This window comes from Phoxinus phoxinus (assembly GCF_949152265.1).
Source record: "Phoxinus phoxinus genome assembly, chromosome: 23".
NCBI classification, from domain to species: domain Eukaryota; kingdom Metazoa; phylum Chordata; class Actinopteri; order Cypriniformes; family Leuciscidae; genus Phoxinus; species Phoxinus phoxinus.
The window spans coordinates 1,689,343-1,704,685 of NC_136898.1; the positions used below are offsets into that span (position 1 = coordinate 1,689,343).

Below are 15,343 nucleotides of genomic sequence, written 5' to 3' on the forward strand. Positions count from 1 at the left end.
GCAAAATTGGCAAAACACTTAGTTTAAGCGTCAGCATTTTATTTTATTTTTTTAAATCAGAGACCGCAATAAGAAAGCCCTGGTAAGATAATTTCGGCTCTCTACTTTTAATAATGATGATTGTGTGTTAAGCGTCTGCGACTTACTTTCACTTTGATTTGTGATAGTTTGCACGTTGGCTTGATGAACAGATGCTCGGCTGCGGCGATGTGTACTGCAGTAGCGTCGGGCTATAGCATGACATATAGCACACGCTCTCACACATTTATTTTTTTGCATTTTTGTGAGGAGTAAAATTTACATATGTGGTTTCAACAACCAGATGCGTTTACACTAGGGCTGTAACGATACAGCAAACCCACGATTCGGTTCGTATCCCGATTTCTGACCCACGATTCGATACAAACCGCGATTCTTGCGAGGAGGGAGGATTTTAAAAGCCAAATAAATAAATAAATAGCTAAAGCTATAACTCTGTTTTCTTGTAACAAAATACTTTTGAAAAACAAACAGAACTATACTCCATTGTGGAGATGATTCGAGCATGTTAAAAATTATTCTGAGGTAACCGAGGCTTACTGTCTGTGCTGTAAACCACAAATAATATATTGCCTATTCCGCATGACCCGCATCTCAAGCGCAGGAATAACGCTTGCCACAAAGTGAACGCGCCTATATAGAGAACTGCACACTTCCTACGAATTAGCCTAAGCCGCCATTTCTTTATGTTTTGAATTAACGTTAAATCAAGTAAAAGTATTTCAAGCTTTCTAAGTTTCGATTCGTTTATGAGGTGAGCTCCAGTTCACGCGCGCGCCGGTGCCACACACACACACACACACATACAAGCAGACACCGCGCGCTTTGCTCACTTGCTCTGGTGTTTGCTTGTGTGTGTGTGTGTGTGTGTGTGTGTGTGTGTGTGCGTGTGGGGGAGAGGTGCGATTTTTGAATAATAATCAAATGATACCCAGCGATCTTCGAATATTATTTTTGCTTGAAATTCCCATACCTAATATGTAAAGGACCCCGTCACAGCCCTAGGATCTATTCTGGACGAGAAAGAGAAGTCTGGGAAGGGGTGTGTCGATCGCGATCTGCCTTCTCACACCGCGACACAGGTTCGTGGATCTGAGTGTCGCGATTTCGGTTTAATATCGTAAATCGTTACAGCCCTAGTTTACACTTGTCCAGTTTCGTCTGGAAAGCGGCCCAGATCTCCTCCTGATGTGGTTTGAGCAATCGGATTTAAATCCGTCTCGAATGCGTTTCGGAGGGCAGGTCTTTTCACGGTTGGATAGATCCGATCACAGAAACGCATGAGGTGGCCAGCAGTGATGCGCGGGTCAATGTATAAACAACCCGCACCCGCCCGCAACTCGGACCGCAAAAAATAAAATAAAATAAATAATAATAATTGTACCCGACCCGCTTCCTGACCCGCATTTTTTAAAAGTAGCTATAAATGTTCATCGTAGCGTCATTGGGCCGTAGACGGAGGAACTAGGGGCGCGGGCGCAGCATTTCTCTGAATGCTGTATGATATCGCCTATTGTTATGTAATAAAGGCTTGATTTATTCATTTATTTGTTTCATTTTCTTAACAATTAAGATGCTGCATGTGTTTATCCAGTCTAATCGAAGTGTGCGTCTCTCCCCCGACTTTCCCAACAAAAATCCCCCCCGCCCCCTCTCAGAAAATACATAAAACTGACATTACTGAGCTATATGTGTTTAAAAGTAGCCTATTAAAATGGCACAATGGCATTGCTCAGTTCAACGCATAGATATTATATCGAGACTAGATGCCCTATTGGCCGCTGGGCACTGAGAAATACGGCCGCCATCTTAAACCGGTCGTACTCCTAGTTTCGTTGCTTAGCAGCAGTTAGATTCCAGAGCACTGTGGAGCATTTTCCTGTTCTAATCGGCGGATCGGCCCGGGATTACTTTTCACAAGTACATTTTAACATTACCGTACTATTGGTTGTATTTTGTGAATAGAATATTACCAGATAATTGAGAAGGAGCAAAGATCTTTGATATTACTGTACTGAACTCGTAGCCAGCTAACGTTAGCTAGGCTATGTTTACTGCATCACCCGGCATGGAGAGGTTGGGTAAAGTAATAATTACAAGAGCTTCACGGTTATCAGATACAAGCATTCAACGGCCCTGTAGTATACATATATATAAATATAGGTTATTTGTGTTTACGCACGTGATATCAGGAAGCAATGTAATAACGTTACCTGTAATACACACATGACGGCGATGCGCAAATCGAGTGTGTGTGTGTCACAAATCATTATTGTTTCTTCAACTTCTTAAAATATCTTACTTTACTGCAACTATCTGTTTTTGCTTCTTTATCATATTTATAGTGTGTGATTTATAAAATACCTTATATCCTACATCACATATTTTGATTTTGGACGTCTGGTCACTTTATATCTTATATCAGAATATTATATTACTGTTAAGCCTACTATGAATATTAAAATATGCCGATGAATTAAAAATATTTTTGGATGACTCGTAACCGCGGGTAACCGCTCATTTTGGATCAACCCGCGCATCACTGGTGGCCAGGTGTAAACAGACCCATAGTGGCGTTTGACATTTCTCTTCACAACTCACTGTCTCGTTACAAATCAAACAGAACGGCTTTGTGCTGGATCTCAGTCCACTGCAATCATATTTGAAAACTATATTTCCTTCGTCAACTTTTTTCCCCCTAAAACTGACATCCTCACCCATCCTAGCGCTCACTGCGGTGACGTGTCGCCCGGTTACATCAAACTTCATACGCTCACTGGATGTCATGACAACAATATCACGGAGGAAAACTTTAAATATCTCGCCTTCGCTTTCATTTCGGACCATCTCCAAAAAGACATTAAAAAAAAACGGAACAAATTATTTTAACAAGCGTTTATCAAAGTAGGAAATCCACACTTTTAATCCCTTACACACAATTAGTGCTCTTGAAATACGAAATGGAGGCGGATCCGGATTGAATTCTCTCCGGGTCCGGGTGCTGCTTTAAATTATCTGTGAATACAGTTAAAAAATGTATGTCTTTTTGTGATTAGAATTAAACCATAATAATAATAATCATTATTACCACATTATTCCATGTGATTGGTGTGCATATAATGGACTCTGAGACACTATTGTATAGGCAACTAAAGAGAGGTTAGAGTCCACTTTAAACTCCACTACACACTGAAAATAAAACACTTCCGATCAGAGAACCGTGAACAGGGGAATGTGTGCGACTTAAAATCTCAGCGGGAGCTTCGAGAGTTTTACATCTGTGGGGTTCGGCTGACAAAGACGTTTGGGAATCCCTGACACAGACTAACCGTTCTAAACCAGCTCAGACAGAGAGCAGAAACACGCCGCCGGGCCCCTAGCGCTCGCTACGGGGCCTCTCACCTCACGCCACCCGCACAGTCAGAGCGGAGCCTCCGGCGGGAGTGTGTTCGGGACATGACAAGCGGACAACTTCCCCAGATGCATGGGAGAAAGGCTGATTTAAAAGAAAGTTGTGAGGCCCCAAGAGCCTGTGTGTGTGTGTGTGTGTGTGTGTGTGTGTGTGTATGAGTTTGAGTAAGAGTGTGTGTGTGTGTTAGTGTGTGTGAGATAGTGAGTGTGTGTGTGTGTTAGTGTGTGTGTCTGTGTGTGTGTTAGTGTGTGTGTGCGCGCGTGTGTGTGTGTCTGATAGTTAGAATATGTGTGAGTGTGTGTGAGAGTGTGTGTGAGAGTGAGTGTGTGTGTATGAGTTTGTGTGTGTGTGTGTGTGTGTGTGTGTTAGTGTGAGATAGTGAGTGTGTGTGTGTGTGTGTGTGAGATAGTGAGTGTGTGTGTGTTAGTGTGTTTGTGAGAGTTAGAGAGTGTGTGTGCGCGCGTGTGTGTGTGTCTGAGAGTTCGAATATGTGTGAGTGTGTGTGTGTGTGTGTGTGTGAGAGTGTGAGTGTGTGAGAGAGATAGTGAGTGTGTGCATGTCAGAGTTAGTGTGTGTGCGCGTGTGTGTGTTAGAGTGTGTGTGTGTGTATGAGTTTGAGTAAGAGTGTGTGTGTGTGTGTGTGTGTGTGTGTGAGTTCGAGTAAGAGTGTGTGTGTGTATGAGTGTGTATGAGTTCGAGTAACAGTATGTGTGTGTGTGTGTGTGTGTATGTGTATGAGTTCGAGTAAGAGTTAGTGTGTGTGTATGAGTTAGAGTAAGAGTGTGTATGTGTGCGTGTGAGTTCGAGTAAGAGTGTGTGTGTGTGTGTATGAGTGTGTATGAGTTCGAGTAACAGTATGTGTGTGTGTGTGTGTTTGTGTGTGTACGTGTATGAGTTCGAGTAAGAGTTAGTGTGTGTGTATGAGTTAGAGTAAGAGTGTGTGTGTGTGTGTGTATGAGTTTGAGTAAGAGTGTGTGTGTGTGTGTGTGAGTTCGAGTAAGAGTGTGTGTGTGTGTGTATGAGTGTGTATGAGTTCGAGTAACAGTATGTGTGTGTGTGTGTGTGTGTGTTTGTGTGTGTACGTGTATGAGTTCGAGTAAGAGTTAGTGTGTGTGTATGAGTTCGAGTAAGAGTTAGTGTGTGTGTGTGTGTGTGTGTGTGTGAGAGTGTGTGCGTGTGTCAGAGTTAGTGTGTGTGTGTGTGTGTGGTAACACATCACTGATTATGAAGAGCTAGTCTTGTCTTATGTCCGGGGCCGAGAGCGCTCGATGGTGAAAGCCGGAGCTGAAGGGACGGGACGCTCTCCATCGGAGCCGAGACTCTTAATGAGCTTTCAGAGGCTCGGAGCAATTAATCGCCCTCACGCTGATCAGTGTATCTGAATCGTCTTAATGGTTCAACTCGGTCTGCTCCGGTGGACAACAGGGGCCCATTCAAGAGCACGCTTGTGACGGAGACATGGAAGACTTGCTCTGTGAAGAGGAATGCACTGTTCATGAACCTGATGCATATCCCACGGGACGCCCCGACATGTCCACGGCCACACGGATCCCAAACCAACAGCTCTAAACCATGAACACCCTTCACAGACCGAGTTCAGCACGGGGAAGGACAGGCATATCACAACATTTCATACCAAAAATGAGGGTGTAATGCATTAGAGTAATTCATTATTTTTCGTTAGAAGGGATTACTATTAAAATAAAATTTTACTTTAATTTTTTTTTACTTAAATATTTTTTTAGTGCAGCTACAGTATGCTAAAAAATAGTTTAAAAAAAAATTATATAAAATGTTATATTATATTAAATATCTTTATAGTTCATAAACATTTTATTATACATAATATAAATAAAGATGAGAAATATATAAACAAAGCATTAAATAAATCATTAAAATGCATAAAATTATAGATAAATAAAGATTTCAATCAATAAAGATGTGAAATGTATATTATCTTCAATAAAAATGCTTTATTTTTTAGAAGTGCAGCTACAGTATACTTACAGTTTGTCATTATTCAAATGTATATAAAATGTTATATTATAATAAATAGTATTTATAGCTTATACAAATTTTATTATAAATAAATAAACAAGAGATTTCAATCAATAAAGATGTGAAATGTATAAATCATTAATAAATCAATAAAATGCATAAGTAAAATAAATTATAAATCATTAAATTCATAGAGATTTCAATCAATAAAGATGTGATATATATAAATAAATAAAATGCATAAAATTAATTATAAATAAATAAATTAATAAATATTTCAATCAATAAAGATGTGAAATGTATAAATCAATAATTAATGAATAAAATGCATAAGTAATATAAATTATAAATCAATAAAGATATTAAATTAATAAACAAATATAATATAATGTATACATTTTACTGTAATATTTTTAGCAGTGTTTCTTTAAAGAGGAATTTAGAAACATTTATAGCACCATAAAGTTTAATCTCTAAAGTTTTTTTTAATAAATTCACTGTCATCAGAAATACATTTCAAGACAATAACTGTCAGATGAAAAACTTTTTTTTTTTTTTTTTAATTGGAACTAATGAGTGAAGATGATGATGGTGAGCAGCGAGGTCTTATCCAATCACAGAAGAGATGTGTTTTACAAGCCTAAAACTTAGAGGTTTGGCCAAAACCCCCCGAGGTTCATTAACTCAGATAAGACCAGCAATTTAGGAAAGATCCCGAGCATATGGGATTTTCCCTAATCCTTCTTCAGGACAACAGCCGAAACAAACGAGTGCACTCCTGAAAACACAGCTCAGATCTTAAAAACCGTTATAAATAAAGTCCTTCTGCTATAGCGCTCGCTGGGACTCTGCCACGGACACGACAGAACCCGGCCACATCTCACCATCACCTCTTTAAACAAATATAAATTTTATGACTTACTCGTACACACATCGCTGCCACAAATTCACACACACGTATTAAAACTGATCGGCCGCGCCGTTACAGCTCCTGCGGTGTTTATTCTGCACCAGAAACTAAAATATTATAGCAATAACATGATGGAGAATTTTCAATGTGAGTGAATAGTCTGTGAACAGGTGGCAGATCTCCAGAGCTCCTCGTGCGGAGCCAGAAACCTGCTCGTGGCATGATGGGAATCTGTGGCATTCGGCTCCGAGCGCATTATGGGTAAAAAGAACAATGCAGTGGAGAGGTCACACAGAGGTCACCGCGATTCATCATCATCCGACACCAGTAAACCGTGAGATGAGAATATCGCCTTGACTTCAGAACAGTTTTCATATATGTATATTTCTTCTGTGGAGGTGCAGAAAATTACGCTTATGGAACATTTAAAAATTAAAGATTGTTTTAAATTGTTATGTATATTTTCATATTTATGCACTATTGTTCAAAAGTTTGGGGTCAGTAAGGCTTTTTTTCAGCAAGGATGCATTAAATTGATTAAAAATTAGAGTAAATTCATTTGGAGGAAAAAAAATGCTGATAATAAATTGATAATAATCATAAATGTGTCTTGAGCATCAGATCATATTATACTGATTTCTGAAGGATCATGTGACACTGAAGACTGGAGTAATGATGCTGGAAATTCACCTTTGATCACAGGAATAAATTATACTTTAAAATATATTAAAATAGAAAACAGCTGTTTTACATTGCAAAAATATTTCAAAATTTGTACTGTATTTTTTATGAAATAAATGCAACTTTGGTGAGCATAGGAGACTTATTTCAAAAACATTAGAAATCTTGCAAACCCCAAACAGTTGAACGGTACTGTAGGGTATGTGATGGTACAAATGACACTGAAAATTTCTGAAAACTTTCAGCCTTTTATGTTCAAAACGGAGTCAGACAAAGATGTAAAGACTCAAGAAGTGACAACATGTAGAAGCAACAGGACATTTCTGAATGGTTAGTTGATGAATTTATGAAGCTTATGTGTAGTTATCTCTACAAGCTGTCAATATTCGGGTTAAGGTCGGGTTTAGGTCACTATTTGGGTTTCTGAAACATTCAGAATAACTCGTTTACATGCGTGAGCAGAGAGAGTTACTCCTATATACATGGAATTTGTAATCAATTGGCAATATCCCGATGTAAACGGCGACGCACGGTTAGCGTCTGGACGTACGGACAACCTTAAAGGGCACCTATTATGACATTTAAAATGTTCCTAATGTTGTTTAGGGAGTCCCCAACAACAGTTTTACATGCATGCAATGACAAAAAACACTTTTGTTGTCGTTTAATATTCATTTATTTTTACCTGATTTGCTCACCGACTCCTAAATGAATCGTTCAACGACTCGTTTCTCCAAACCCCTCCTTTGCGCGACGCTAATCTGCGATTGGTCAGATGACCCAGCAGTGTTTACAGAGATAATACTTATTGTTTAACACGGAGTACAATGATGCTTTTATCAATTAAATTGTGTTATAATAATGATTATAGTCCACTGCTTTGTAGTTTGTAGTAAAAAACTAAAAATAAGATAAAGAATTTAATGTTATGTTAGCGAGCATAGCCCAGAGTTCATATTGTAAAAGCACAATCAGTCTTTGTTTGCGTTAGCCCGATGCATAAACATAACGTTTTTACCAAAAAAAAAAAAATGTAGTTACGTTACTACGAGGTATTACTCTATTCTATAAGACAACTCCGAAACCAACGACAAACACTTCACATATCTCAATACAATTGCCATTGAAGACCTAGAAGCTAAACGGTGCTTACACAACAAACAAAATAATTATTAAGCATGCTACATAAAACATAAATGCAACAATTATTAATAACACTTACAGGTTGTGATACGGAGGAGGAAGCTGATGCAAATACACTTGGAACTGAACCTTCCTTCAATATCAGCCGGCTCGCGAATCCAAGTTTGATTGCATTTAAGTTGGTAAAGCAATCGTCTTCAAAATGACGCGAACAAAGCACAAGGCTCGGACTACACTTCTGTGGTATAGTTGTATATATGAATTGTAGCCACTTAGTCTTCAAATGCTCCTCCTTGGGCAGATGAAAAAGGTTTGCTTTTGAGTCGCACTTCAGAACACAGCGTCTCGTCGCCCTGATGTTTCCCTGCTGGCCTTGGAGCGCAATAAGTGGGCGTATCGTATTCAAATAACTTGACAAGTTGACGTCATCTAGTCAGAGAAAAAGCTTCGGTCTTCTAACGATTCATAAAAATGACTCCGAGTCGACTCTTACTTTTGAAAGACAATAACTTTATATACGGTGCACTTTCATATTTCAAACTTTGCAGGATGTTTTTGTTCACTTAGATCTATGTTACACACTACATGAAAGGTAAATTTCAAAATTCCATAATAGGTGCTCTTTAAGACGCAATATGCGCCATTTCCGATTCTTCTTCCTGTATCCAAAGACAACAACAACAGCAGCGCGCGGATAATGAATAGTTTGGGGCAGCCTTTGTTTGCGCTGTGGTGCTGGTACTGATCCACCAGCAGCACTGGCACTACTGTGCTGCGTCTCACCGTGTTCACCTCTACTTCTGGTTTACTTCCGGTATACTGCACGCGGGTTTGTATGCGCCGAAGAAGTTCCTCTACTCAAAAGACCAAGATTCCTTGCGAATAGAACATGCGCAGAACACAAATCAATGTTCCTTTTGATCGGGGTATGCCGATACACGTTTACATGACCAAATATTCGGGTTAGAAAAGGGGTAACCCAGGGATCATATTCATGTTTTTAAAAACCGGGATATGAGCATATTCGGGTTTTTGCCGGTGTTTACATGGCCGTGTGCGACCGGGTTATTGCTAATATTCCGGTTTTGAACGGGTTATTGGCTGCTTGTAAACGTAGTCATTGATTAGCATATTCTGTCATGATAATCTATAAATCGTGTTCCGGGGGCGGGGTTTATGTAAATTTTAGGGTTGGTGATGTCACTAACCCAGGAGGAATGTCGTGTAGTTCCTACCAGCCGTTTGTTGTAGTTCTTAAAAAGCAAATATCTTCCTTTGCTCTGAACTTTGAGCGTTGTAACTTTGCAGATGTTGTTTATGATCAAACAGCAACATTACACACTAACTACAGTTAGAAAAGTGAAATCATAATCAACCACCGCTTTAAAGCGGATAAACGAGTGTTTTATTCTCAAATTACCAAATCAAATCACTTTACTGGTCGAATGTTCGAGCTGTAGCTCTACAGCAAATGCTTGGAGACACTTTTTGTGCAAAATAAGACACTATAGAAGGTCTGGAGTACAATAGAGTAGCAGGGTGGTCAGATGAATAGCGCAGATCTATAGCGGGTGATCTGCGCTATTATCAACACTCAAAGCTGCGGCGCTGTGAATGATCAATGCTCGTACGTGTGTGTGTGTGTGTGTGTGTGTGTGTGTGTGTGTGTGTGTGCGCTGAGACGAGCTCTACAAGAGAAGAGGAGCAGCTCAGACCCTGTTAAAGGAACGCTTCACCCCAGAGATAATGAAATCACGCCGGACAAGACTATCTGTAAATAATGAACGGAGAAGCTGGATATACACTCACTACCATTTGTGGTCAGTTGAAAGAAATGATATACTCAATATGAATGTTTCTTGAGCATCAGATCATCATATTATACTGATTTCTGAAGGATCATGTGACACTGAAGACTGGAGTAATGATGCTGAACATTCAGCTTTGATCACAGGAATAAATTACACTTTACTATATATTTATGATGTATAGATGCACTTTTATGATAGACAGATGCACTTTTATGATGGACAGATGCACTTTTATGATGGATAGATGCACTTTTATGATGGATAGATGCACTTTTATGATGGACAGATGCACTTTTATCATATATAGATGCACTTTTATGATGGACAGATGCACTTTTATCATATATAGATGCACTTTTATGATGGACAGATGCACTTTTATCATATATAGATGCACTTTTATCATGTATAGATGCACTTTTATGATGATAGATGCACTTTTATGATATATAGATGCACTTTTATGATGGATAGATGCACTTTTATCATGTATAGATGCATTTTTATGATCTATAGATGCACTTTTATCATGTATAGATGCACTTTTATGATGGACAGATGCACTTTTATCATATATAGATGCACTTTTATGATGGACAGATGCACTTTTATCATGTATAGATGCACTTTTATGATGATAGATGCACTTTTATGATATATAGATGCACTTTTATGATGGATAGATGCACTTTTATGATGGACAGATGCACTTTTATCATGTATAGATGCACTTTTATGATCTTTAGATGCACTTTTATGATCTATAGATGCACTTTTATGATGGATAGATGCACTTTTATGATGGATAGATGCACTTTTATGATGGATAGATGCACTTTTATGATGGATAGATGCACTTTTATGATATATAGATGCACTTTTATGATGGATAGATGCACTTTTATGATCTATAGATGCACTTTTATGATCTATAGATGCACTTTTATGATGGATAGATGCACTTTTATGATGGATAGATGCACTTTTATGATGGATAGATGCACTTTTATGATGGACAGATGCACTTTTATCATGGATAGATGCACTTTTATGACGGATAGATGCACTTTATGATGGACAGATGCACTTATATGATGGATAGATGCACTTTATGATGGACAGATGCACTTTTATGGACTTCAAAACAGAAACAGCCATTCACTTCCATTATAAAGCTTGGAAGAGCCAGGATTTTTTTTTAATATAACTCCTATTATATTCGTCTGAAAGAAGAATGTTATATACACTTAGGATGACTTGAGGGTGAGTAAATCATGGGCTAATTTAAATTTTTGGGTGAACTATCGCTTTCCCTTTCACCTCCACCCTGAGATTTGGAGCCGAGCGCCACACCAGCGGATCACAGGACACATGTGTTCCCGATACACATCTGCAGCTGTTCCTCAACCTAAACGCTTTCCTCCTCTGAAACGTGCCAAGGGAAGCCTTCCAGAATCTATATTACAACTGAATAACACAGAGCCACATCTGTGCGTCCAGTGAACACGGCTCAAACATTCACCGGAGACGCCCCTAAACACAGTAAAACCAGCGCGCTTTTATAGGGGAACACAGCGAGGACATAATCTGACGCAGGGCAAAGGTTTACACGCATGTAACGTTTCACAGGCCTGTAGTTTTGAGGCTGTGAACACGGAAACATCTGAACGGAAAACACTGGTAGAAATGCATTCGGTTGAATGTATTTACTGCAGAGTCATCATGACAAAATTAATTATATTCTACTTGAGATGTTAAACACTTAAAAATCTAATCAAAAAGACTGATTCTTATTAATAAATTATTCTTATAGACAGATATTGAATTGGTCAAAAAGACAGAGAGAGCTACACTGAATCTTTGAATCTGAACCAGGACTCACTTACTGACTGGATAATAAAAAAAAGAAAGAAAAAAAATACACATTCTTATAAACAAATTATTCTTATGGAAAAAAAGAAAAAATGTCTGGATGACTGCCTTATATGCTATTTTAATTCGTGAAAACCATTCAAATGTTATCAAAAAGACTGATTCTTATGGTTAAATTATTCTTGGAATCAAAAAGAATCGTTGTTTGAATCAGACTATCAAATGACTCAAATGACTTTATTTTATTTTATTATTATGTTCCCTTAGGTACATTTTACAAAAAACTTTTAAAATGTAGTGATTTATGACCTTTCCCCTGTTTCTCATCCTCTGATTCACACAGTCTGCTTTGGGGGTGTTTCCCCTTTAAGAGTTCAGTGTTAACGCCCACTGTTATGATTGGCTAACGTCAGTGCCTATGCATCAATTATTAACGCCCCCAGCCAGAACATTTGCGGATTCGGCGTATTTAAAAAGTAGTTTAAAGTTTTAAATACATTACTTACAGTTTGCGTCGTCGTTGTTGAGCCCAGAATAGTCGGCACGGACTTATCTTTGAGCAACAGTTTTCTGGCAAAGGCAGCATCATTTTGGGATTTGTTCTCAAAACAGTCATCCTTCAAATGTACAGAACAAACGCTTAAACTAACACTGCCGTGACTGAGACGTCCGCAAAAAATAAAGTGCATCCATTTTTCCCTGACGACTGGATCTTTCGCAGCGTATTCACAGATGTTGTTTGTCCACAGCCAGGAACAGCACATCTGCGGCGTCATCATTTCCCTGCAGACCCACTCGCTGTCCGGCGACTGAACACTTGTGAGGCGCGCGGCGATACGAAATGAGCGTAGTTGCCTTGCGCTTTAAGCGTAGTTGTCTTGTGCTGGAGGCGATCATTATGCAAACGCTGGTACGTCACTTCGTACCGTGACGTCACTTCTTACCATGGATCCAGAACGAGCTGTATTTAGAGCTTGATTAAATAAATGATTCGTTTATAATGGGGAGGACGTCTTAAGCTATGAAACTTGCAGGACGTTTTAATGGTACAAAGACCTCTTATATACCAAAAGATCAAGGCAAATTTGGTTTCTCATGTCATGACCCCTTTAAAAGAATGAGATGATCAAACAGACTGATTCCTATGAACAATTGGCTCTTGTGAACAGATTCTTGAATTGGTCAAAAAAACTGTTTGACAAATGACTCACTAAATCTGAATCAGACTCACTGGATGACTTCCATTAATGGAAAACATTAAAATGCAATTAAAAAGATTGATTCTTATAAACAAGACTCTTTTGAACAGATTCTTAATTTGGTGATGAGCTATTGTTTGAATCAGACTAACAAATGACTCACTGAATCTATTAATCTGAACCAGGACTCACTTAAAGCTGCAGTCCGGCACTTTTTTGTGTTTAAAAATATCAAAAAAGACATTTTTGATAAAAAACTTAACCAGCCAGTGTTCAAAACTATCTGCTTGCCTTACCTCGATTCAAAACGGTAAGCTTGTAATAATGATTTTAATTCCAGTGGTACTGGTGGATTTCCGCGGGAATTTCGAGCATGTCTTTGCGTCATTACGTCACTTCTGTACACAGAGAGAATGAGTCCCGGCTAGTCGGCTATATAGCGTGTGTGGATGATGGTGGAGATTTAGCTTAGCACTTGGTATGGCGGATCCCTAAAGTTTAAAGCGACAATCACCAGTGACAACTGGAGATTCACCAGTTGTAAAACCCAAAGACTTCGGACTTCAGAGTGGCTACAGAAAAAAAGAGACTGCAACCGAGCCCAAGCTAAAACAAGGATAAACATCGACAGGGCTTTTGAAAGGTGGCGTGAACTCCGTGTTTTAAAAGGGGTTCGAAATGTATGTGAATAAAATTTGATTATATTACAGTTTTAAATAAGCATTTGATTACACATACGTGTGTGTTTTTTATTTCAAAGAGGAACAGTTATAAGGAACATAAATTTGTTGGTATGACAATTAGAATTTATACTGCACAGAAATGAAAACTGAACTACAGGTAGCCCTAATACACATTAAATGTAGTCACGCAATAATGATGTAGTTAACATTAATAATTTGAGAACAAAATATATTTTTCACGTTTTGACGTGATATAAGCAATCGTTAGATTTAATCAGCATGATATAGCCTAGCCAACTGCAATGCTTCCCCCCACCCCCCGAATTTGGTCAGAACAAAAGTGAATGTTACTTACTGTTCAGATGACATTTACCGATGAAAATTCTAATGTTGGTTATACACTTTCAAAAAGTATACTCTGACATTGCTGATGACAGTACAGTATCCACAGCGACGCGGCAGCGACATGTTCTCCTCAATACATTGTGTTCATCCGCGCTGTTTCATGCCGATTTACTACCCACGCACAGTTAATAATTCCGCGAATAACTGCAATTGCAGATTTCGAACAGAGATGGCGACAAAGAGGAAAAACGACGGACTGCAGCTTTAATGACCGGATAATTGAAGGAAAAAAAATAAAAATAAAGATTCTTTTAAAATAAATTAATCTTATGGAAAAAAAGAAAAAATGTCTGGATGACTGCCTTATATGCCATTTTAATTCATGAAAAACATTCAAATGTGATCAAAAAGACTGATTCTTTTGGTTAAATTATTCTTGGATTCAAAAAGACAGAGAGAGCTATTGTTTGAATCAGACTAACAAACGACTCACTGAATCTCTGAATCTGAACCAGGACTCAGTTATTGACTAGATGACTGCCATAATGCTATTTAATTCAATTAAAACAATGAGATGATCAAACAGACTGATTCCTATGAACAATTGGCTCTTGTGAACAGATTCTTCAATTGGTAAAAACAAACTGTTTGACAAATGACTCACTGAATCTGAATCAGACTCACTGGATGACTGCCATTAATGGAAAACATTAAAATGCAATTAAAAAGATTGATTCTTATAAAACAAGACTCTTTTGAACATATTCTTAATTTGGTGATGAGCTATTGCTTGAATCAGACTAACAAACGACTCACTGAATCTATTAATCTGAACCAGGACTCACTTAATGACCGGATAATTGAAGAAAAAACTAAAAAAATACAGATTCTTCTAAACAAATGAATCTTATGGAGTGATTCTTGAAAAGACCACTGACAAATGATTCCTTGAATCTGAATCGGACTCACTGAACAGATGACTGCAATAAATGCTATTTAATTCAATAAAAACAAATGAAATGTCATAAAAAATACTTGATCCTTATGAATAAATGATCCTTATGTACCAATTTTTGAATTACCGGTAATGAAAAAACAAATTGGTCTGACAAATGACTCGCTGAATCTGAATCAGACTCACTTACTGACTGCCATACCACTATTTAATAATATTTGATAATAAAAATAATAAAATGTGATCAAACAGACTGACTCTTATGAACAATTGGCTCTTATAAGCAGATTCTTGT

The 15,343-nt window shown here is 38.1% G+C and overlaps 1 protein-coding gene across 1 annotated transcript in view; it reads right to left on the bottom strand.

The window, feature by feature from the left end:
• The window catches only part of wdr70 (WD repeat domain 70), a 94,696-nt gene that overhangs the window by 58,400 nt on the left and 20,953 nt on the right, over window positions 1-15,343 (bottom strand). The window lies entirely within an intron of this gene.